The sequence below is a fragment of the Eptesicus fuscus genome, chromosome 23 (assembly GCF_027574615.1).
Source record: "Eptesicus fuscus isolate TK198812 chromosome 23, DD_ASM_mEF_20220401, whole genome shotgun sequence".
Lineage (NCBI taxonomy): Eukaryota > Metazoa > Chordata > Mammalia > Chiroptera > Vespertilionidae > Eptesicus > Eptesicus fuscus.
This window is the reverse complement of record NC_072495.1, coordinates 202,202-228,113: the sequence shown is the minus strand read 5'-3', so window position 1 is coordinate 228,113 and position 25,912 is coordinate 202,202. Positions and strand designations below refer to the sequence as shown.

The following is a 25,912-nucleotide window of genomic DNA, read 5'->3' as shown; positions in this document are numbered from 1 at the left end:
TATATTTTTAAAAAAATCATATGGTCATATCAATAGATGCAGAAAATCCAGCACCCATTTATGACAAAGACTCTCAGCAAAGTGGAACAGAGGAAACATACCTTAACATAACAAAGGCCATATATGACAAACCTACAACTACATTATACTCAACAGGGAAATGCTTAAAGTGGTTTCCTTAAGATTGGTAACAAGACAGGAATGTCCACTTTCACCACTCATATTAAACTCAGTATTACAAGTGCTAGCCATAGCAATCAGATAAGAAACAAATAAAAAGCATCCAAATTGGAAAGAAGAAGTAAAACTGTCATTATTTTCAGATGACATGATACTTTGTATAGACAACCCTAAAGATTCCACCAAAAAACCAATAGAACTGGTAAATGAAGTTATTAATTAGTGGGATACAAAATAAATATTCATAAATTGGTTGTATTTTATACACCAATGATGAACTATCAGAAATAGATACTAAGAAAACATCCCATTTTCAATTCCCTCAAAAAACATCCACAACAACCTAGGAATAAATGTAACCAAGGAGGTAAAAGACCTGCACTCAGAAAACTGTAAGACACTAAAGAAAGAAACTGAAGAAGATACAAGTAAATGGAAGCATATACTGTGTTTATGGATAGGAAGAATTAACATCATTAAAATATCTATACCACCCAAAGCAATGTACAGATTCAATGCAATTTCTGTAAAACTACCAATAGCGTTTTTCACAGTAGAACAAAAAAAATCCAAAAATTTATATGAAACCACAAAGACCCTAAATAGCCATAGCAATCTCAAGAAAGAAGAACAAAGTTGGAGGGATCACACTACCTGATATCAAACTATACTACAAGACCTAGTAATCAGAATAGTGTGGTACGGGCATAAAAACAGACACATCAATAGAACGGAAGAGAGAGGCAGAAAGAAATACACACCTACATGGACAATTAAGATCTGACCAAAGAAAAGGCAAGAATATATAATAGGGTTAAAGACAATCTATTCATTAAACAGTGTTAGGAAAATCGAACAGATACATGCAAAAAATGAAACTAGACCACCTTCTTAGACGATATACAAGAATAAACTCAATATGGACTAAAGACTTAAAAGACCCAAAACCATAAAACCCTTAGAAGAAAACATAAGCAATAAACTCTGACATTTTTCTTAGCAATATTTTTTTCTGAAATATCTCTTAGAGTGAGGGAAACAAAAAAAAATCAAACTAAAAAGTTTTTGCACAGCAAAGGAAACCCTCAACGAAATGAAAAAACAACCTAGTGAATAAAATATCTGCCAGTGATACATCAGATAAGGGATCAATAACCAAGATTCATATAGAACTTAACACCCCCTCCTGAAAATCCAATTAAAATATGGACAGAAGACCTAAATAGACACTTCTCCAAAGAGGACATAAGATGGCCAGTAGACATATGAAAAAACGCTCAAAGTCACTAATCACCAAGAGATGCAAATTAAGACCCTGTTGAGGTATCACTTCACACCTGCCAGATGACTATCATCAATAAATCAACAAACAAGTGTTGGTGAGATGTGGGGAAAAGGGAGCCCTCAAGCATTGTTGGGTGTGTATACAGACTGGTGCAGCCACTGTGGAAGACAGTATGGAGGTCCCTAAAACATAAAACATGGAAGTGCTTTATGACATATATTTGAAAAAATATATGTGCCCTATACTCATTGCAGTGTTATTTACAATAACCAAGATATGGAAATAACTTAAGTGTATATCAACAGATGACTGGATAAAGACATGTTGATATATATATATATATATACATACATACACACACACACACACAATGGAATACTACATGGTCATAAAAAATGAAACCTTATCATTTGTGACAACATGGATGGACCTAGAGGGTATTATGCTAAGTGAAATAAGTCAGCCTGAGAAAGACAAGTACCATCTGATTTCATTAAGTGGAATCTAAAGAACAGAATAAACAACATAAAACAAACTAACTAGTAGATACAGAGAACAAACTGATGGTTGCCAGAGGCGCTGGGTGATAGGAGAAGCGATTAAGAAGTACAAATTGGTAGTGACAGAATGATCATAGAGATCTACATTCCAATGTAGGGAATAGAGTAGTAATATTGTGATAACTATGTATATGACAGCGGTACTTGAGTTATTGGGGGACCACCTTGTAAGTTGAATAATTGCCTAACCACTCTGCTGTACACCTGAAAGTAAGCCTAATATATAAAAAGCCAGGGGCCATCACAACCAAAACAACCAGACAGACGACCGAACAGCAGGCTGTGTGGGGTGACAAGGCCAGCAGGGGGGTTAGTGAGGGATGACCAAACGACTAAACAGCAGGCTGTGTGGGACGACCAGGCTGGCAGGGTGGGAAGTTGGGGGCAACCAGGCTGGCAGTTGGGGGCAATCAGGCTGGCAGGCAGAGGCAGTTAGGAGCGATCAGGCAGGCAGGCAGGTGAGCAGTTAGGAGCCATCGTTCCCAGATTGTGAGAGGAATATCTGACTGCCGGTTTAGGCCTGATCTGCAGGCCTAAACTAGCAGTCAGACATCCCCGAGGGGACCCAGATTGGAGAGGGTGCAGGCTGGGCTGAGGGGACTCACTCCCCCCCCCCATGCATGAATTTCATGCACCGGGCCTTTAGTATAAAATAATGTTGAATGTCCATTGTAATCTATATATATAAAACCCTAATATGCAAATAGACCGAACAGCAGAACAACTGGTCATTATGATGTGCACTGACCACCAGGGGCCACACGTGGAGCATGGAGGGCGTCAGCTGTGGCGGGATGGTGGAGCAGGTGAGCGGGAGCACCAGACCAAGGCAGGGCACCTGTTGCTGTCATTGGAGTGAGCCTCTGGTAGTTACTGAAAATTCTTTGCTCCACGCACCGTGGTCCTGCCCAGTGCTCACACCTCCTGCTGGCGCTCACCCAGCTCACACTTGCTGCTGGCACTCAAGTCGCTGCTCACACCTGTTGCCAGCCCCGATCACTCAGCACCATCAGCTGGTGCAAGCAGTGGCTGCCGGCCCCAATCGCCCCTCAGAGCTTCTCCACCCGCCCCTGCTCCTGAGGGGTGATCGGGACTGGCAACTGCTTCTCACACCCGCTGCCGGCACCAGCCCCACTTGCACCTGCTGCTGGTGCCTGGCACCGGTCCCAATCATTCGGTGCCGTCTGTGGGTGCGCAGGGCAGCTGCTGGTCCCAATCACCCCTGAAGGCTTCTCCACCTCCCCCTGCTCCTGAGGGGCGATCAGAGCAGCAGCCGCCATGCACACCTGCTGTCAGCACAGGCCCCACTCACACCCGCTGCTGGTGCCAGCCCTAATCATTCCATGCTGTCAGCAAGTGGGAGTGGCAGCCGCGGGAGCAGGGTTTGGGCAGACAGGGACAGGGGACTGTGGCAGGAGGGGCCAGGTGGGGGCGCAGAGGAGAGGCCGAGACCTGTTGGGGGCGCAGAGGAGAGGCCGAGACCTCGCGGCCCACATTCCTTTCAAGGTGCATGAATTCGTGCACTGGGCCCTAGTTGAAAAATAAAATTAAAAAGTGTTTTATGGAAAGTTATTGTATCTGATACACCTTCTCTAGCAAATGTTACCAAGTTAAAACAAGCTTTAGCAATAGCACAAAGGGCTCACCTTAGTCATCAGAAGGAATTTCCTGGCAGTATGTGCTACAAAGCTGTTTTGGTTTTCTTTGAAAGTTTCTGGTAAGTAGTTAGTGATCTGAAACAGGTGTGAGATTTTCTATGCAGGAGGCGTAAACTGGTTTCCAAGGAAGCCTGGGCAGAGTCCTGCTGGAGGCGCTGCGTTCATTCTGTTCCCAGAACTCTGTCCACAGAACAGACTGAGCATGGGCAGCAGCAGAACACATCCCCTGTCTCCGCCTCACTGACGAAAGACGGTGCAATAGAGCTCCCGCAGGTCTGATGCCATGGGCAGTGGGGTGTGCAGGGTGAACCCCAAACATCAGGTTGAGCTTGAATGGCTGCTACCTATAGAGTGACTCAGAGTTGGCAGAGGCAGCGGAGATCTTGAGCAGGTAGCAGGAGTAGCCCTTTAAACCCAAGGGGGAGGAGGCCAGCCCAAGAATCACAGCAACGATTGTCTAGGTGGGACCTCGGCAGTCGGAATCAGTGAGGCCCATGAACTGCGGATGTTCTCAGGTGAGAACAGAAACTTGCCTCCTGGTCCTGGTCCTGCCTAATCTCCCCGTTATGCTGAAGGTTTATTCTCAGCAGAATGTGAAAAAATGATGCGAATTCTCAGGCCTCGCCGCAGTGCCCACGGCCAGGCCTCCTCAGCTAGGATGGCGAGGCCTGGGGTTGCCCTCAGCTCTGTCACATTTTGGGTTCCAGGTTGGTCTGGCTCCAGGGCCACAGCTCCCCCCACCACCAGGTGGAGATGCCTCAGGACCCTGTCACTCGGCACACAACCAAGGAGCACTTCTTCCCCCTCCTCTTCCCTCTCCCTTCCTTCTTTTCTTTCTTCCTTTCTTCTCTCTTTTCTCCCTCCTTCCCTTCTTGCCAATCTCTATTTTTCCTTCTCCTCCCAGGGAACTCTTAATAGGAAACCAAATGACAGTAAGAAATGTACTGGATAGAGCTTTCTGATTCACACCTGATCCAGTAGATCAAGCATGTCAACTCGAGGCCCGGCCCACATGCGGCCCACAACAAATATTTCTGCGGCCCAGCCAATATAACGGGATGTAAGAAACATTTCAATAAAAATTTTGTAACTTAATTTTTATAATATACTGTTATATATAATTATTAATAACGAACTACAACGTTTGCTAATGACTGATTATATAATCGTGTTGCATTCATTTCCCTTACGCGCCTTATGTGCAGGCGCACCATTTCTCTCCACTAATGCCAGCAGTGAACATTGTAGCAGCCGATGGCCACGTCATTAGTCTTGGACTGACTTGTTTGGTGTGCACAACAGGAAATATTTCGCTTTTGGAGAACAAGAGAAAAAGGTTTATTTGCTTTACACTTATTAATTTGTGCAGTTTTTCAGTGTCTAGTAAGTTAATTTTCAAGAAAAAATATTAACTTTTATTAAAATGTTCTATTATTTTATGTTAGCGATGACTCATTTATTTCAGCCCTTTGTATTCAGCATGTCTCTATCGAAATAAATCTACGTTTCTATGAAAATGGAAGCTTTTGTTTTTTGCACCCGTGTAGCCTTCGAGTTTGACATGCTTGCAGTAGATGCAGGCTGGCCCCACTTCCAGGCCCAGCAGAACCACAGGTTAGAGCTGGACTGGAATTTCCTACTTAATGGTCCCCAGGCTGGCTTCCTCTGCAGCCTCACTGGTCTGTGGGGTCCCCTGTGGCTCTGACCCTTCACTTCCTCTCATCTGACCAGCAGCGTGTGCCAGGCTCTGTGCTGCCACTGGGAACACACAGAGGAGGAAAGAGCGGCCCTTGCCCATGCAGGGGGGAGCAAAAGTAGGGTTTCAGTGCGAGAATCTGCGTTTATTCCTGTGTCACTGTGTGCTAATGGGGCACTATTTATTGGCAGGGACCCACTGGTGCCTGCCCTGCAGAAGTCACAGTGGGAGGAAGACACAGACATAACAGCCTCCTCACTGCCTGATGGCGCTGCCGTGGCTGAGTGCCGAGGGGCGGGGGAGCTGCGGCTGAGCTCACAACTGAACACGAGCTCCTCTAGGTCAGGAGGCCTCAGCAAACCCAGAGGTGCTGGGGGACAGTTTACATTTTCGAGGGAAACAGCAATACGCGTCATCTGGTGGACATCCCGCAAGCTACTAGCTCGGCAGCCACAGTTCCAGTTAGGTTGTGTTGCATTCCTCTTGACTTCCTATCGTTGTGAACTGGGATTTTGGAAACGGTTGTAATAAGAAGCAAGTGCCCAATGAAAACTGGGGAGGAACAGTACATGAGAGCGGCGGCGTCCAAACTGATCCTAAGGTTTGAGCCACTGTGCAGTGCCCAGCAAACACACATCCTATTAGTAGATAGCTGTGGTTATTTAAGAATGAAATAAAAATACTATTTTTCTTTCAATTATGTGTGTTATTTTTCACATGGCCCTTATGTTGCTAGGAGACAAATACTTATTAAGTTCTTTGGATCTAACTACTAAATGAATTATTAGGCATTTACGTTGGCCTACAGGCTCTATGTAAAAATGATTGAGACACTAAGGATGCTGTGAACTGAGACAGTTTGGGACTCTGTCCTAGAAGAAATGATGCTTGATCGAGATCTTAAAAGCAGAGTAAGAGCCGGCTAGAAGAAGAGGGGAGGGAGAGGAGGTCTGAAGTGGAGAGCATGGCAAGAGCTAATGCACGTGTGCAGGGGAATTAGAGTCATGCTGCTGGAACAAAGATGGTAAAGCTGGAAGAAAGGAGAGATGAAGCTGAACAGGTAGTCAGAGGACAGCTCAAGAAGGAAGGTATGTGGGCCAGTTTAGAGGGCTTGGCCCTGATTAGCTTATGGAGTGGGAACAATAAGAATGGTAAGTGAAGAGGCGATCAGAACTGCACATGAGGGATGGAGTTAGGGAGACTGTCACCATGCTGGTGACTACTTAGAAAGGGCGTGTTGAGAGGCTGAAGTATAATGACGAGGGGATGTTGGGAAGGATGTCTGGGTTATTGAATGGGTGACTCCTGGAGACTGATGAGAACTATAGCTTGAATGTATGTGTGGATGGTGGGGACACCCATGAGTGAGAATGTAAGAGGAGAGACACGTTTGGGTTGAGGTTGGGGTAGTAATGGCTGCTGAGCTCAGTTATTGTTCCCTGGAGAAGCTGGGGTCTGGGCTCACTGCCAGACCAGATATCATTAACAGACACCGGTCTAGCTGGGTACTATGTTCTTCGAGTTTTTGGCTACTTCACTTTGATTCCTTGTCTCTCTGTTTGTAAGCCAGACATTTCTTTAGACTACCCATTGAGCACCTGCATCCTGTCTAAGGAGTCCCTTCAGATCCCAACTCACTCAAAACTGAGGTCAGTAAATACTCAAGCCACCTGGCTCCAGTGGACAAGCTAACCCAGACCCCAGGTTCTCCAGGAAGCAGGACACATCTCTCAACTGCCTTCAAGTGATGAGTCAATCCCTATTTTATTGAACTAATAAAACTCAAACCTGAAACCTAAAGCAAAAAAATTAGGAAGCATGTATACTCATAGAAATGGAAGCATATCCCCTCAAACTAGCAAGACTTTGTTTTAATGAATTAGAAACCTGATTTGTTAAGCTTTCCAATTACTTGTTGTTCTGTCCTTAGCTTTGGATTGCTGGTAGACGTGTACTCACGGCCTCAGGGCCTCATTGCTCTGTGCACTGGGGCTTAGGGACCAAGGACTTACTGGTAGGAAAAGAGTAGATAATAGGGTAAGTGTAACCCTCCAAGTGGATGAAGCTTCCTAGGCAACCAAAATTAAATATTAAATGTCCTTCATGTATCTAAGGAAATCTCAAATTTAGAAACATTTAATGCTAGCTGTAGGATTTTTTTTTAAATGTTCTTGCCCTGTAGGATATTAGTTGTTATATTTTCCACATCTAATACTGTGAATTCAATTAAAAGATGACCCAGTTATTCACATAGCTCATCCTTTTCCCTAGATCTGCTCTAGGCTGGGGGATGGGCAAACATAGGTAGAATATAACGCCTATTTTTCCTGGTTGTCGACTTCAGTGTATAATATAAAGAGGCCACTTGTGCCACAAAGCAACAAGGAGGAATTCATTTAGGGTGTATTTAAATAACAGACACTATTTGGTAATATGGTTTTAGGTAGAAATATCAGAGGCCTCTATTGTGCTCTATGAAGAATCCCCTGCCCAGTGCTACCTTCATAGGATAATAGGCAGCTTAACAGTCTTCCAGAGACTGACAGCTGCCCTGAGGACAGAGGGCAAGGTGGTGACTGGGCATCTACTTGCTTCTCTAGTTGGAGAAATCTATATATAAAGCCTAAGTGGCCAAACAACCGAACAACCCGTCTACCAATCGCTATGATGCGTACTGACCACCAAGGGGCAGATGCTCAATGCAGGAACTGCCCCCCTGGTGGTCAGTGCACTCCCACAGCCAACCTCCTGTGGCCCCTCCCCCCCACCGGCCAACCTCCCGCAGCTCCCCCTCCCCACCAGGACAATTTCACACGGCGGCCCGAATGCCCCGTTCACCAGCCAGGCCGAGGAACCCCACCCATGCATAAATTCATGAACTGGGCCTTTAATATAAGAATAAGAAAGTCAGTAATGACTGAAGACCTTCCACATACCAGGCACCTACAGACTTAAACCCTCATGACAAACGTGAAGCCGAACTGTTAGGAGTCTCTGGACCTGGTGGCTCTGCCTGCCTGGCACTCGGCTGTCCCACACCTCTGTGCGCGTGTTCTGATGGCTGTCCCAACCCAGGGGCTGGTTCTGAAGCTGTGGCTGAAGTCTGACTCAGTGAAAGGAGTCTGCTGAGTAGTTGAAGCACTGAGCCCACAGCCTCTCACTGAGCCTGGGAAGCATCTCAGCCAAAGGCCTCCCACCTCCCTCTTCTCTGGAAACCAGGGAGAAGTGGCCCCAACACTTTCTCTGGGTGTAATCATAGAGCTCTGCCCAGACCCCTGCGGTGCCTTTCAGATTGGAATGGGGTTTCTCAGCAGCAGGCAGAACCCCATGTGCAGAGCTCCCCCATCACGATGGGGGTCTGAGGATGGACACAAAATAAAGCACAGACATGTATCCATGCAGTCCACTGGCCAGGGGCCAGAGATGCTTACAGAGCTACCAATCTGACCCCTGGTTAATAGCCTGCACCTCCTCTCATGCATCACTGCCTACTGATTGAGACTTCAGTTTCCGATGTGGTTACCCTCTCATCCACAGGGGCCAATAAGATCCATATAGTGTTAGTCCCACTTTTAATTGATGATCAGAGGCCAAACGAATGTGGAGAGCATTTGAGGAGCAGCTAAGAGGCACACAAGCAAAGGAGGCACACGTGGTCCTTCAGCTAAGCCTTCCTGGCTTAAGGAAAATCAAGGCCAAACATTGCTGCCTAGTGGGTCCTTAAAGGAGCGAGAACATGGGCACTGGTTTTCAGGTGCCTCTTCCCTGAAGGAAGTCATTTCCCAATTTGGTGCTTTAGCTTCTTCATCTTAAAAGAGGAGGTGATGAATGGCACACAAGGACACTGCTGAGAAAGAAAGGTGTGACATGTATAAAGTGTTTTGAGGTCCTCAGAAGCAACCATACGTGATAAAGAAACTGATTCTGTGACGGCCAAGAAAGTTGAGACCTCCCTGTTTATCCCTCAATATCCCCAGACAAGACAGTGCTTCCTCCACGGTTGTACCAAAGACTGTTTCTTGTTTTCGCAGGCCTTCAGAAGAGGGGCCTCAACAACATCTCGACTACTCAAGTCCCTCCATGTGTCCACCTCCTTCTGCCTGTGCCCAGGCTCATGCTACCTTCTCCATACCTGCCAGAGTTGGTCTCACTTTCCCTATTTAACAACATAATTTATTATGTCACTTTAACACAAGTAATTTCAGCTACTTTTTGTCGCCAAGGCCAGTGAGATAGGCTTGCAAACAGCCTGGGCAGCTCAGCTTAACAAATTCATCTCTGGGGCCCCAGCCCCTCAGGCCACCTCCCTAGGAAGCTGAAGGAAAGTAGTGGAGGGCCCTGTCAATAAACCAACCCAGAACGGCCCGTTTCCTTCCAAGGAAATGAACCCAAAGGAGGAAGATGGATTGATCACAGAGACCCAGGTTCAGAGTCAGGCTCCTGGCCGGGGACCCTCTCAGCCAGTGGGCTAACGGCCGATGTTTTCAAGGCTGCAGCCTATACAGCTAACAGCCAACGGAGCAGCAAGCCAGCTGGGCGAGGGACGCTTCCACCAGGGCCAGCCAATGGCAATGAAAATGCTACAGTTTTCTGTTGTTGTTTTAAATAAAACTAATCAGAGAAGGGGGAGAATTGGGAGCTATTTGGGGGCTTAAGGACTCCAGTTGGAAAACTTCAACCTGCCATGCCGCCCTTTTCCTCTCCCGCCAACAAGACTCTCTCCCAACCCACAAAGAGCTGGTCAGCAGCTTTCCTGGGGAAGGGGTCCACAGGGGACGCTGCTTAGGTCCCCGTGTTTTCCTGTGGCAGGGCCCGCGCCCATAGGAGAGCCCTTGTTTTGTTCTTGCTGAAAAGGTGCTGGAGCTCTGGCCTTGGCTGTAGTTGGGAACCAGCCATTAGACCGAGGTGGGGAAGCAGTGAGCATGTCCCTCCTAGCCTCTGAGTAAGTCTCCCTGGGTATAGGCAGGACCCCTCCCCGGGTGTAGGCAGGACCCCTCCCTGGGTACAGGCAGGACCCCTCCCCGGGGTACAGGCAGGACCCCTCCCCGGGGTATAGGCAGGACCCCTCCCCGGGTATAGGCAGGACCCCTCCCCGGGGTACAGGCAGGACCCCTCCCCGGGTACAGGCAGGACCCCTCCCCGGGTACAGGCAGGACCCCTCCCCGGGTACAGGCAGGACCCCTCCCCGGGTACAGGCAGGACCCCTCCCCGGGATATAGGCAGGACCCCTCCCTGGGTATAGGCAGGACCCCTCCCCGGGTATAGGCAGGACCCCTCCCCGGGTATAGGCAGGACCCCTCCCGGGGTACAGGCAGGACCCCTCCCCGGGTATAGGCAGGACCCCTCCCCGGGTATAGGCAGGACCCCTCCCGGGGTATAGGCAGGACCCCTCCCCGGGGTATAGGCAGGACCCCTCCCCGGGTATAGGCAGGACCCCTCCCCGGGGTACAGGCAGGACCCCTCCCCGGGTATAGGCAGGACCCCTCCCCGGGTATAGGCAGGACCCCTCCCCGGGTATAGGCAGGACCCCTCCCCGGGTATAGGCAGGACCCCTCCCCGGGTATAGGCAGGACCCCTCCCCGGGGTACAGGCAGGACCCCTCCCCGGGTACAGGCAGGACCCCTCCCCGGGTACAGGCAGGACCCCTCCCCGGGAATAGGCAGGACCCCTCCCCGGGTACAGGCAGGACCCCTCCCCGGGGTACAGGCAGGACCCCTCCCCGGGTATAGGCAGGACCCCTCCCCGGGATATAGGCAGGACCCCTCCCCGGGGTACAGGCAGGACCCCTCCCCGGGTATAGGCAGGACCCCTCCCCGGGGTACAGGCAGGACCCCTCCCCGGGTATAGGCAGGACCCCTCCCCGGGGTACAGGCAGGACCCCTCCCCAGGTATAGGCAGGACCCCTCCCCGGGGTACAGGCAGGACCCCTCCCCGGGGTATAGGCAGGACCCCTCCCTGGGGTCAGGGAGCTGCTGCGGAGGCACAAGTGGAGGGTGCAGTGTGACAGGAGCACGTTCTGGGGAGCAAACTCTTCCTGGTGGACGGACTGTGACTAATTAGTTGCCCTAACATTCCTTTTCCAAGTCTCCTAAGTGGGTAACAGTCGCTGCCCCTTGCAGGCAGATGCGGCTCACGGCAGCATTAGTGTATTTGAGAGCTCAGCACATACTTAAAAATAGCATAGGCCTTTGCGACTATCTATCATCTCTGCCGTTTTCCTAGAATAAATGTCTCCAATTCCATGCTAATGGACGCATTTCAAGACTGGCTTCAGAAGACCCAGATCTCTTCTCTGCTAAAATGATCGGCAGCCACTTGGGAAGGTCCTGAGGAGTGTTTGGGATTTGGGGAGAGAAAAAGTTTTCCAGACAAGGCAATCCCACGGGAAAAGGGAGAAGGGGCGAGCGGCCAGGGTGGCCATGGGGAGCCGTCTGCAGAGGCTGCGGCCACACCAGGCACTTCCCGGAAGGCAGGAGCCCCTGTCTGTGGGGAGGCAGGTGGGAGCTGCTTTGGTCAGGAGGAAAGTGGGGCGTCACCGGGGCTCTCAGCTGCGGAGGGGAGGAGTCCAAGGAGAGCAGAGCCAGCCCTGAGCTGGGTGTCTCAGTCGTCGGGCACTGGGTGAAGCTAGCCAGGCTCCCCTTTTCCTCGAGGATCCTAAGAGCCCAAGTTACTTGCACTTCCTTGGGGTCTTCATTCCCCATTTCCAAGGTTCATGATGACGTGCATGACGAACTATTATTATTCCCTAACAAAGGATCAGAAGCTGCCTCTGTTTTGCCCAAAGACACACAGCAAACTGGGGACAAAGTGATCCCCAAATCATATTAAATGAGGTCCACAGTGTTATATTAACACTCGCACAGCCCCTGCCTACAACTGGTGCTCAATGAATATGGCCATGATTTGCATTTTTAAGCAGGTCTCCTCTCCAGCCATCTACCTCCTGCGTGGCTCACACACTTTCCCTCCGCGGGCAGTGCTCCAGCCAGCAGCCCAGTTCAGTTTCGAGGCCGAGGTGTCCTCTCTGATTCCTGTCAGCCCAGAAGGTTCTGTTTGTAGGTTACAGGTCCTATAGGAAACCACGGGAACAGGCAGCCTGGAAGGCAGTGTCTGTCCTGCAGAATCTGTGTCCTGAGGAGGAATGTCCTGTGGTTTAGGGGCAAAGGTGTCCATGGCATAAGAGGCTGTGGGGCTCTGTGGGGGTTAGAGAGACACTGGAGCCAGAGGCCTTGCTGGCTGGTAGCCCTGGAAGTGCCCTGGTGTGGCAGCAGCTTCTGCAGGACACGGAGCCAGGGACAGGGCCGTGCGGGTGGACTGATCTCCCTCAGGGCGGTGGGCAGCCCTGCCTGTGACGCTTCTCACAATGTTCAGTCACCTACGGTTCCTCCCCACAGCCCATGAGGCAGGCAGCACATCACAGATGAGCAAAAGGAGGCCACAGAGAGGTTCAAAGACTTGTTCAGCTCATGGGACAGCATAAGCCTAGTATGACAAGAACTCTGACCTGCCTGTTCTTGTCCAGACACCTGAGGGGCAGAGGGTCTCAGGAGGGAGGTGGGCCCAGTGGTTAATCTCTGCAGCAACAGCTGGCAGGTGGGATTTAAAATCCAGAGAGGGAACAGCCCCTCAGCCCCCACCAAAGGGCCTGGGAGGAACAGGGGAAGATGAGGCGTCATTTCATGTTGCAGAGACTAAGCTTTTCCTCTTCTAATTCTCACCTCCTTCCTCACTAAACCGCTACAGCCAGCCCAAAGTCCCTAAACACAGATGCTTGTTAGTCCTTCTGCAATGTTTCAGCCCAAAGCTACATGAGTGGCTGACTCACAGCCTGGGTGGGTCAGAGGAAAGCACCTGACCAAACAGACCACTGTCACTGTCTGTACCTGTGCATACGTGATGTATTAGCTAACATGTACCTGTGCGCATATGTGATGTATTAGCTAAACATGTGCTGAGAAGGGTGGCACTGTACTAAACATTTTAAATATAAACTAATTCCTGCACAGGTAGGGTCCCTAGGCCTGGCCGGCGATCAGGGCCAATTGGGGCCTTCCAGCTGCCGGCCAGGGCCTTCCTTCTCTCCACACTGTCCCCTGGTGGTCAGTGCATGTCATAGCGAGCGATCAAACTCCTGGTCTCCTGGTTGAACTCCCGAAGGGACACTTTGCATATTAGCCTTTTATATATAGACTAGAGACCGGGTGCACGAAATTCATGCAAGAACAGGCCTTCCTTACCCCGCTGCCGGCACCGGCTTCCCTCTGGCACCTGGGACTCTGGCACTGGGGACCCAGGCTTCCCTCATAGCCCCAGCTTCATCCGGAAAGTTGTCCAAAAGGATGTCCAGTCTAATTGGCATATTATGCTTTTATTATTATAGATTATTATAGATGCTCTCATTCAGTCCTCCCCTGGAAGGTAGGTGCTATCATTTCCCTCACTGAGCATGTGAGGAAAGTGAGGCTGAGAGGGAGTGCAGAGCTTGGCCCAGGCCCACAGCTGGGAAGAAAATATGGCCTTGATGTGTGAGCACAGCCACTGGCCGCGTGTCCTCCTTGGCCACGTTTCTGGACCACAGTGAGGTCAAGTGCCACGACACGCGTCCCTGGAAACTTGCTACCAAACATGACCTCACTGCTTTCTCAACCCAACACTTGACAGTGTCCGTGTGTTCCTTAAACAAATTCATTTTGTGTCCACTGTTGCCAGACGCTGGATGAAGGGCTTCAACTATGAAGATAGAAAAGGTAGCCCCTGCCCTGAAGGGAAGTCGTTAGATGGCCACTTCAACAAACAGCCGTTGGAAAGAGAAGCTAACATTGATGGAATACTTACTATGTGCTCTAGATTGACAGGTGCCATCTTATTTAATTTTTAAACCAACACAGTGGGTGGACTGCCGCCTATTTCCACACGATGACACTGAGGTGTGGAAAGCTCAAACACGCGGCTCAGGTGCACGGTGAACTGTTCGCAGTGGCTGTGCTGAGATCAAACCGGGTCTGATTTCAAACCCAGGTCCCAACTTTCCCGGGGCTCCAGACGCCTCCCTCCAGGGAACACCTGAGGCCCGCTGAGTGAGAGTGAGTCCTGGGTTTGAAGAATTAACTGAGAGCTCTTTCCCAGGAGCATGGTTATCAAGGAGGTGTGGGTAGACCTTTGAAGGCTGTAACTGCAGCAGATTCTATCGAGCAAGTAGTCCCAAGGTCAAATCCAAGCTGCTGGCCACTTACTTCAAGAGATATCCATGGAGACAAAAACCCAAACTAGCAAAAACAATGGCTGGGCCTAGTTACACGCGTGACATTTAGAGTAAAGGGATTGGCTCACTTAGGTACTTGCTGCCATCCTGGCTCAGTACAGGCGCCCCATCCTGTCTGTAAACTCTCATGTCCAGAGCTGTAGAGACTCCCCGCCTCCTCTTCAGCTCCCAGCATTTTGTTCCTTGGCTCCTGTCTCACACTCAAAACCTTTCTTCCATCTGTTCCTTCTTCTGCAGGGCCAACCGCACCCCAGGGACCGGGCTTCTTCCCACCTTGAACAGTTGTGTCTCCTTGGAAAAGCTGTGCCTGCCTGGCCTGGGCACCGGTCACGCCCTGTGCCTGGCCTCACGGTGCCTTCCACGTTCTGTTACATGATCTGTCTTCCACAGCGGGCTCTGAGCTACTTCAAGCTGAGACTTTTTTTTTAGCCATAATTGCTGGCGTAGTATTTGGCACATAGTAGGTGTTACAACTTTTTTTTTTTTTCGTTTATCTCTTTATTGTTTCTCCTTTTATAAAAATATGAAACGCTTCAGGAATTTCCGTGTCATCCTTGCGCAGGGGGCCATGCTAATCTTCTCTTATCGTTCTAATTTCAGTGTCTGTGCTGCCGAAGCGAGCACGGTGTTAAAACTTTGTAAACTGAACTTTATGAATATGTTAAAGGGACAGCCAGTGTGGCAGACAGGCCCTAAATGACACCCTAGAAATGCCACCTCCTGGCATTCACTCCTCTGTGTGCCCACCCCCCGGAGTGCAGGCAGCGCCAATGTGGCTCTGTCCTGCAGCATAAGGCAGAGGTGACGGGCCGGACCTGTGACTCACTGTTGCAAACACGAGGCTCTGAGCGACGCACTCTCCTGCCTGAAGCCGTGTGCTGTGAGCAGCCCAAGGAGCCACCGACAGCAGCCATGTGGCCTCGGGACCTAACTGTCCTGCGAAGAGCTGGCCCTCAGTTCCAGCACCACAGTCTGTGACCTCTCCAGTGAGCATGCAGGGAGCATAGCTGAGTGCCCAGGTGAGAAGCCAAAAGCTGAATGCAAGCTGACTGAGGAGAGACCCAGCTAAGTCTGGATTCCTGGCCTCCAGAAACCATGAGAATACAAATGTATATGTTTTTTGTTTGTTTGTTTTTTCTGATTTTTTTTCAAGAAAAACTATTTTAAATATATAATAATGTTACATAATACAAATGTATGTGTTTTAAGTCACTAAGTTCTAATACTGATGAACTATAGGCCCAGTGCACGAAATTCATGCACAGGGAAGGGGGTGTCCCTCAACCCAGCCTGCATCTTCTCCAATCTGAGACCCCTTGGGGGATGTCCGACTGCCAGTTTAGGCCTGGCAGTTGGACATCCCTCTCACAATCTGGGACTACTGGATCCTAACCACTCGCCTGCCTGCCAGCCTGATTGCCCCCTAACTGCTCCTCTGCCAGCCTAATTGACACATAACTGCTCCCCTGCCAGCCTGATCATCCCCAACTGCCCTCCCCTGCCAGCCCAATCACTCCCAACTGCCCTCCCCTGCCAGCCTGATCACCCCCAACTGCCCTCCCCTGCTGGCTCAATCACCCCCCAACTGCCCTCCCCTGCTGGCCTAATTGCCCCCAACTGCCCTCCCCTGCTGACCTGATGGCCCCCAACTGCCCTCCCCTTCCAGCCTGATGGCCCCCAATTGCCTTCCCCTGCCAGCCTGATCACCCACAACTACCCTCCCCTACCAGCCATCTTGTGGCAGCCATCTTGTGATGATGTCACACGAGGGTGTTGCGCAAGGGCTTGACACCACCTCGGCTTTTATTATATAGGATGGGGGAAATACACCAGCTTTTCAGGAAAGGGGACAGTAACATTGTTTGTGCGGCCCTATGAGCTGGTGAATAACCTCAGAGTTAAGGAGTGAGATAGGCCTTCTCTGAGGGAGATGGAAGGACGAGTCCAGAACCAATGGAAACAGCTGATCCGAGTCCTTCACCGTATACTCCTCCTCAGCCCATTCCTGCCACCTGGTGAATTTGATTTAGGGGATTCATGGTGAGAGTCATAGCTTGGTACTTAAGGGAGGGGTAGACTGGAGTGACCAGGACACAGACCTAGAGTCAGACAGAATGAAGCTGCAGGCTCCATGAAACGACCCCTCTCTGGCTCAGCCCCTGCCTGAGTGAGTGGAGGCTGATGCACTGCCCTGCCTGGCACGTGAAATGGCATAAGGAAGTACCAGCTGCGAGCCAGCCCAGGCCTGTCTCCCCGCCCCGTCCCTGTATGAAACCCTTCCGTAACACAGTTCTTGACTGAGTCTTCGGAGGCTCATGCTGCAGCTGAGAGCCCCGGGGTTCCTCAGGCTGAGCTGCTGAGCGGTCAGGCGGTTTCCTGAAATGACTTTCTGCTTCCTCTTTCACGGGCACTTTCTGTTTAATAAATGGAACTGCACCAAACACACCGGGACACGGAGAGGCCCCCAACCTCCAGGCGGCCTTTGCCACAGCCCAACTCCAGCAGGCTGGCCCCTTCCTGGGCCTCAGCTCCTGGTCTCCAGGGACTCTGAGGATGTCTCCTTCAGAGTGGCTTTTTTCTTCTTTTTAAAAAATAAGGTCTTGTCTTCCCCCTGGCCTTCTGAGAGCGTACAGCCCTTCTCTCTCAGGGGCCCTTGCCCTCAGACTCAGGAAACGGCAGGAAGGCGGTGACTGGTTTCCTGGGATGGACAGAACATACACCTGGCTGTGTGCTGTCCCACCGCCTGGAGTATCTAGGTTATAAGATGCCTACTGATGCCCTCCCTGCCAGCCTGGGCGTGTGACTGACTATGCCTGAGCGGAGCCTGCAACACCAGGATCTGCTGACAGCACATGGTTCAGATGCAACAGAGGACACCCACAGATTTCACAACGGAGGTCAGGGCCACTCACTTCAGCTCCCATGCTGCACAGGAGCAGCCCCGGCCAGGGTGATGAAGCTGAGGGCCAGCTCTTCGTGCAACAGTTAGGTCCCGAGGCCACATGGCTGCTGCTGTGTGGCTCCTTGGACGCACCCACAGAGGCTGGTGGCAGCTGCCTCCTCCCCTCCTCACCCCCTCGTCCTAGGTGCGTTCCCAAGGTCATCTGTGCTAAGACTGTGCTGCCAACGTCCTAGCACCCCTTCCTGACTCCAGGAAGGGCCAACGTGCTGGGAGCCTTAGGACCCCTCCCGGGTAGCAGCACTGAGAGGCAGCTCTAAGCTCCCCTCGGCCCCGGAGCTGATCTCCCGCACCAGGGCCTCCTCGCCCCTGGGCGTCCCAGGCCCTACCTCAGGCCTAACCTCTGGGCATCCCAGGACCTACCTCAGGCCTAACCTCTGGGCGTCCAGGACCTACCTCGGGCCTAACCTCTGGGCGTCCCAGGCCCTACCTCAGGCCTAACCTCTGGGCGTCCCAGGCCCTACCTCAGGCCTAACCTCTGGGCGTCCCAGGCCCTACCTCAGGCCTAACCTATGGGCGTCCCAGGCCCTACCTCAGGCCTAACCTCTGGGCGTCCCAGGCCCTACCTCAGGCCTAACCTCTGGGCGTCCCAGGCCTACCTCCAGCCTAACCTCTGGGCGTCCCAGGCCCTACCTCTGGCCTAACCTCTGGGCGTCCCAGGCCCTACCTCCGGCCTAACCATTGGGTGTCCCAGGCCTACCTCGGGCCTCCCCTCTGAGGCATGGCAGCCTATGGGGACCAGCTGTAGCCACTGATGATGAAGGTAGGGGAATCTGCAAATAGGGGCTCCCCTGAAACCTAGGTACGGGACAGAGAAACAGATTGGATGCAGCAGGGAGAGGCAGGGAGGAGAGTACACAGAGGGCCTGGCTCAGCTCTGGGTAACTGAGTGGCTTTCCAGGCCAAAAGCGGGAGCCATTTTACACAGCCCTTCTCACTGCCACATGCAGGTGCCACCAGCTACAGGCTGTCTGAAGCCCTCTGGGCCAACGCCTGGTAGCGCTTATGCCTGAAACCCAGCTCGATTCCTTCCATCCGAGTTGACTGACCTCCTCCTTAGCCAGCTCACACTGCCAAGGGGAGGAGTGCCTTGTGACCAGCACCCTTTCCTGGGGGACGGGGGCCTCTGCAGGGTCTGGATACAAACAATTTCTGTAATAAGCTCCGAACCCCAGGAAGCGGGTCATCTAATAGCCAGCGAGTAAGAAAGCCAACGCAGATGACACTCAAGCACCCTGTGAGATGGGTCATCTTTAGCACCCTGTGAGATGGGTCATCTTGTGAGATTTACAAGAGCTTTCTGGCCTGTTTCCTTTTTTTCTAAATGTAAATCCAGTCTTAGAATTGTAGGACCTTGAGCCAAAGTTGACAAAGGCTAAGCTGACTGTCCCCAGCTCAGAGGATCCTAAATGGATCATTTCCTCTGGCCCTGCTTCCCCTCAGCTGAGAAAGCCTCCCTCAGGGACAGGAGGGGAGGCCGCCCTGGAGCCGGGTCAGGAGCTGAGGGCACGTCCTGCTCTGTGACGCCTTTCATTGACACGGGAAGCTTTCCTGGACCCTCCGGACCCGCTGGACAAAGCCCTTTGGTGCCAGACCATCACTCCAAGTGGCCCTCCATGCCTCGCACGACCGAAACCTGATCCTCACTTTCCTTAAAAAGGAAAAAAACCTTTTCCCCAGAAGACAAGTCAAAGGTCATTTCCCTCTGGGTTATCTGGTGAGCAGACAGACAGAGGCTGCGGGCTGGGCCCGAGCACTGAGCTGACTCCACAGTGAGTGCCGTGTGGCCACAGCATGTATGTACTGCCTCTAATGTGCTCCGCTGAAACCCATGCAAACACCGGCACCATTGGAGGGTGAAGGCGAGAAGTCATGTGGTCTGACTTCTCCATTTTACACACCAGGCAGCTGAGCTTAGACAAGGAAATGACTTCGTTATGGCCGTGATGAGCTGGTGTGCAGCTGGCTTCGAGTCCGGCGGACACGTCCCTGGGATGTATCTACTCCCCACTCCACCCAGGCCTCCTCCCCACCCGGTGGCTGCTTGCGTCTGGGACAGGGACGCACTGGCGGTGCAGCCAGGTTCCATTCCCCCGTCACGTGTGACCTGGGCAAGTCCCTTACCTTCCTGGCATCGCGGGAAACAAAAGGGCCTACGGGGACGGACCTCCGACGCCCCTGCCTGTGAGTGCACTGCGGGTTCTCCAGCCTTCCACACACCAGGGAGGAAGTGGGCTGTTTGTTTAACCTCAGAGGCAATGAGGGGTTAAAAAGAAAAGGTACCAGGTGTAATACTGGTTTGGGGCTGTAGTGCTGGTACCGGCTGCAGGCGGCCTGGAGCCCTCTGGGCCAATGCACGCCCTCTGGGAGTGCCCTGCAAGGGAGGGTGGGAGAAGGTCATGCAGAATCCTCAGAGGGCACTGATGCCAGAGACCAGAGCAGAAGTCACACCCACCATGCCTGGTGCAATGCAAAGCCCTCCGCAGGCAGCCCCTGTGCCCAGCCCTTCCTCGCGCAGCCCCTTTGCCCAACCCCTGTGCCCAGCCCCTGTGCCCAGCCCCGGTGCCCAGCCCTTCCTCATGCAGCCCCAGCCTCGCTCTGCTTCACTCCAGCCTGCAGGGGCATGGGCTCGAGCTCTCTAAACAGTCCCGCTGCGTCTGACCCCATCCTGCTCTCCCTGCTGCAGCACAGCTGTGTCCTTCAGTCACTGCTCTGTGTTCAGTAGTTTAGACCCAAAGAGGAGACTTCTTCGGGAAAATGAGGTGCCATTTGAGCTGATGAGGAAGACAATGTCCTTGGTCTGTACACCTCAGCCTGGCTGACATGCCTTTAATTACATGCAGGTGGGTGAGAGGGCACCTTTCATCCACCCAGGTATGCTGAACACCGGAGAAGGGCCAGGGCCTGCGCGAGGCTCTGGGAAATCCAGCAACAGACAAAACGCAGTCGCTGGCCGCAGGGAGCTGCGCTGAGACAAAACACAAATCTGGAGCAATAATCACAACGTCCAGGCATGCCTGCTCCTGGTCCTTTTGGGTCCAGGTGGGTCGCCAGCAGAAGCCTGAACTCGGCCACACCGTGGGCAGCAGCCGAGCTGCGCCCCAAGGCACGAGAAGCCGAATGTTGTCATCCAGACAAGGAGGGAGAAGGGGCAGGAGGTGTGAGGGGGGAAAGGCGGCCAAGGGGTGGAGGAGGGCATGCAGGAGGGAAACCTCACTCAGGTACCTTTTGTCACTCGGGCAGACTCTGTTTCCAAAAGACAGGGGTTGGGGGGTCGATACTGTTCTCTTAGTTGTGGAGACAGGCCTGTTGGTGACGGCCTTCCTTCTGTGACACCAGAAAAACCAGAGCCTCGCCTAAAGCCACAGGAAGAGCTGTGAGAGCATCTTCGCGCTCATGCCCTCGCACAGCACCTGTCCGCCGCCACACAAGGGCCGGCCGCCTGCCGGAGGTTGTGAGCCCCTGGGCAGGCTTCCACTGGCCCATGCTGGTTCCCAGGAGCCTGGAGCCTCTGCGCACTCAGTGAGCTCCCCACCCACTTGCTGCAGGAACTAGGCCTCCACTACCTGCAGGAACCATTTGAGGTTCTGGGGGTGCAGAAAGGAACCAGACACATCTCCTGCCTTTCGAGCCCGGCTATGACATGGGTCCTGAGAAAGCCGTTTTTGGTAAGAAATTATTTCTGTTTTAAAGCCTGAAAAAAAGACCTGTCCACAACCTGAGAGATGAGCTCTCTAGCTGGCAAGCCCTACAGCTCCCCTACAATGTGACCTGCTCCTCCCGCTGCCTCTTGCAGCGGGGGGGGGGAGGGAGTCTGGGAGGAGGGGGGTAGCAACTCCTGCCTGCCCCCCCACAGGCCCCTGAAAGGGCTGCCTCAGCGCCTGGCCAGGCAGTGCGCACACTCCAGCTTGCTCGGTCCCACACACTCACAACTCATGCTCATACATGCTCACACACACAACACATCCTCATAGTTACACATGATTATACTCTCACACATTCTCACATACACACAAACATGACCTAACACACAACACATGCTCACACACATAGACGTGCACACACACAACACAAGCTCACACCTTCACACTGCACACTCTCATACACCCAGGTCTCTCACACACTCATACACAGCCTGAGCCATTAAAGTGACAGCACTCACATTTTCCATCTATCAGTGGTTTCAAAACAGGAAGCCAGAGTGGGGAGGAGAGCGATGTGAAGGGCCAGGTGCAAGCTGGACTCCTCCCGGCAGGACTGGCTGCAGCGCCAGGCCACCCCCTTCCCTGCCCCCAGCGCCAGCACCCCCGCCTCCCGCTTCCTCCCAGCAGTCATCCAGCCCAGGCCCCTGGCAGCCTGGGTCCTGACTGTACAGCTGGCAGGTGGCACTGAAGACAGCCCCCATCAGGTTGCTTCTCTCCCTCCGCAGGGGTTTGCTGGGAGGGAGGGGAGCGCTCTGCGCCTTCCTGTCTGCCCTGTGGAGCCCCCTCTCTTCCAGAAACCAGCCTTTCAGAGGAGCCCTCAGGGCCATTCCTCTGAGGCTCCCGCCCTGAGTGGTCCTCTGCTGCTAGCTCAGTCACGCCCCCTTCTGTGCTGTGCTTGTCCCAATCCCCTCTGTGGTACAATGCTCTCTAATAGCAATCTGTGTAGCATCATGTATTTCACAAAGTCTGCACAACCAGCGTCTCCTTCCATTTCCATGGGGTGGCTAACACTGTACCCACTTAGCAGACGAGGCAGCTGAGAATGAGGAGATCAGGCACCTGTTCCCGGGCTGCAAGCAGATGCTCTCACCCCATTTCCAGGAACATCACCTCTCACACCTCCCCCCGGGCTCGACTGTGGGGTGTCTAAGATGAACAGGTCCATCAGAGCAGACGCTGACCGTGAGGAGCTGAGAGGAGAGGAGAATGAAAGGGAAGGAACAGGCTCGGCAAGGCTGGCGCTCCCAGGTCCACCCCGGCCGCACGGCACCTCCTCTCACACCTGCGTGCACACACACACCAAACCGCACGCAGAAATCAGTGCTGGCTGGCTTGGCACAGAGGCGCTTGGCACAGAGGTGCCTGGCACAGAGGCGGGGGAGATCCGTTTATACTTTAATTGCCCGAGTGGTTGGGGTTGAATCCCACAATTTAATGAGAAAGACTGAGGGGAAGCCATAGTGACAGGACATGGCTGGAGGTGAATGACATTTCTGGGACTTTGCTCTCTCTCTCTCTCTCTCTCTCTGAAAGATATTATTAAAAACATTTTCCCCGCAGCAGTGACCTTGAGAGGAGCTGGCAGAGGGCAAACCACACGCTCCCTCTGCACTCCATTCCTGACAAAGGGTCTCTGGAGAAGGGGTGTCAGCAGGTAGCTCCCCCAAACCAGCGCAGGAGAAGTAACCTAGTGACAGTGCTCATGTGGCTGGAAGGAGAAGAGAGAACAGAAAACCAGGCCAGACTGGGGGTTCCTGCAGGCTAGCACCTGTCCCACACACGTCTTTCTCAGGTCCCTTCCTACAGGCTTCCCTATTTCACAGCCGGCACTAGAAAACGGGCATCGAGGCCACTAAGGGGGATGGGTTAGGTTTGGGGGAGGCCCTGGAATCTTCGTTCCTGTAGATCTTCCGGGCAGAAATGAGAGACTCCTCGACTTGGGAGAGAGAATTCCTTGTTCTTCTTGGCTCGCTTTGCTTCTCCTCTCTGAAACTTTGTCCAAATCTTCTCCTTCTCCAAGTCCCACCCTTTTCTTAAATGCCTCTTCTGACCCGTCCAGGGTTCAAAGGTCCCTGAGGTCAGAGACTGTGACCGGTGGAGTCTCGCTGACTGACAGTGAGAAAGCAGAGCTGAGGTGACCTTGGATTCCACCACCTCCAAAATGCGTTGTCCTGCTGTTTTGGGGGGAGGGCAGGGTTCTTGGGGCTGGGCTCACTGTGAGGCGAGCCCCCGCTGTGAGGAGGGGCCAGCGGTGGATCCAGAAGCACTGTCCTAGCACAGCTGGCGGCCGGGGCTGGGGAACTGCTCCAGGCTGGTTTCCTTGCTCAGCAAAAGGTTTCAGGAAGCAGAAGCCATGGGAGGGACACAGGGCTGCTCGCTCCAGAAGAGACCCTAGTAACCCGGCCACCGAGGTGGGGCCTGGGCCTTGTGAGGGCCCTGTGGAGGGGAACAGCTGGGCTCCTTGCTGTGGGTCTGCTTTTCCAAGCAAAGCACCACGGGACTCAATCCAAATAGGCCAGGGGGGCAGCCAAGATGCTGAGGTTGGATGCTCGAGCACCCTGCAGCTCGGGTGTGGGCAGCGAGTAACCACGACATGGACTGACTCATCTTAGAAGGATGGACTTGAAGCAAATCTGACCTCCAATTATGCTCATCAGCTACATTCTGACATGAACCCAAATGATGCTTTATCACTGAACAACCAGCACATGGGCTATTTTTGTGGTTAATTTACATTTTTGTTTTTGGGAGACTCCTGGCCTTAGGAGTTTCTTTTGCTTTTTGAAATGCTCATGAATATATTTTCACAAAAATCAAATAATTCTTAAAACTCACTTAGAAAAAAAAAAAGCAGACCTTGCCCTGGCCGGTTTGGCTCAGTGGATAGAGCGTCGGCCTGGGGACTCAAGGGTCCCAGGTTCGATTCCGGTCAAGGGCATGTAACTTGGTTGCGGGCACATACCCAGTAGGGAGTGTGCAGGAGGCAGCTGATCGATGTTTCTCTCTCATCGATGTTTCTAACTCTCTATCCCTCTCCCTTCCTCTCTGTAAAAAATTAATAAAAATATATTTTTTAAAAAAAAAAAAAGCAGACCATAAAAATGTTCTATGAGCTCTGGCCAATGTGGCTCACTGGTTAGAGCATCGGCCCATGCATCAAAGGGTTAGATTCCCAGTCAAGGGTGTGTACCTGCAGGCTCGATCCCTGGCCCCAGTCAGGGCCAGGCAGGAGGCAACCGGTGGATGTGTCTGTCTCACATTGATGTCTCTCTGTTTCTTCTCCCCCCAACTCTCTCTTTCTCCTTCCTCCTCCATTCCTCCCTTCCACTCTCTTGAAAAAGCAATGGAAAAGATGTCCTCCAGTGAGAATAAAAAGAAAAACAGAAACAAATAAAAAATGTTCTATGAACTGCAAGTAAATTGAAGAATTTTTTTTTTCTGTGCAAGTTCCTATAGAAATCTAAATCACATAACAACTTCTGTCTTTAAAATATATGAAGGTTTAAGCCAGTCTGCATTCCTTAATTTTTAATAGAAAATAAACTGCATATTTTTCAAGGTGAAAACAATGACTAACTTAGAAGTACTTTTACTTTATTGGGGTTTACATTATCAGGGTTTGCTTTATTGGGGTTTACTTTGATGACTGAAAATCAAGGTAAGTGTCAGTGTGCATTTTTCAAGTAATGAGGACTTAAAATTCCTAAGAACATTTGGGTTTTCAGTTAGATTTCTTCTCCTAATCCTCCTGTCTCATTTATACAATCATTATCTCCCATTAAGTAGGCCTTCTGCTGAAAAATGTGTCTAAATAACAGGCTTTATTTCACTTCAAAAGTAACACAATTAAATTTTATAAGACACAAAAATCTAGCTATTCACCCCGCATTAGTGTTCAGTACCTCAGAGCTGTCTCGATCCCCTCCTTCTGGGCCGCCCTTGTCCTCCGTGCCAGGGCCAGAGCCTAGCGGCCAGTGCCCAATAATACTAAATTTTCTAACACAGTTTGTTTCCACCAGGTTACAAGCCCGACTCCCACCTAGACAACACCACCTCTAGGCACCATCACCACCTCCTGCTGTGCCTAGGCCTCAGCGACCCCCTGACAGAGAGCAAGGGTCTCTTGGCTCTGAGAGAAACCTTTGACCCCCATCAGCAGGAAGCAGTTAAGAGATCCAACACGCCCTTTCCCTGAAAGAATTCAGAGCCAAGATCCTTGAGGGGGTGTGGTGGGCAGTCAAACAGACCCAGAGCAGGGATGATGAGTCAACTGGAGGAGAAATGGGCCCTGAGGTGTGCTTCTCACCACTCCCAATGCTCTGAAGCTACAGTGGAGGGGCCTGTGTAGAACTGACCTTTAATTCTAACTAATTAGAGAGAATTTATGGTTTCAGGGAAATAGAAGACATAAGGTATAAAGATGAAGGAAAAAGAAAGTGAATTAACAAACTGAGAGGGACTAGGCAAACTGCAGAAGGTATGTGTAAGTTGCAGAGGGTCTGTAAAGAATTAAAGTTGAGGAAGCAAAAATGGTGAGGAGGGATATAAAGAAAGGGATATAACAGGAAGAAAGGATATTGGAGTAGGAATACTTAATAGAAGACATGA

General features: G+C 51.7%; 1 protein-coding gene and 1 non-coding gene across 2 annotated transcripts in view; both read right to left on the bottom strand.

The window, feature by feature from the left end:
* UBASH3B (ubiquitin associated and SH3 domain containing B) overlaps positions 1 to 25,912 on the bottom strand; it is a 158,466-nt gene that overhangs the window by 51,393 nt on the left and 81,161 nt on the right. The window lies entirely within an intron of this gene.
* On the bottom strand, positions 15,159 to 15,265 carry LOC114229480 (U6 spliceosomal RNA). The gene has a single exon (XR_003615516.1). It is a non-coding gene; the product is annotated as a U6 spliceosomal RNA (small nuclear RNA).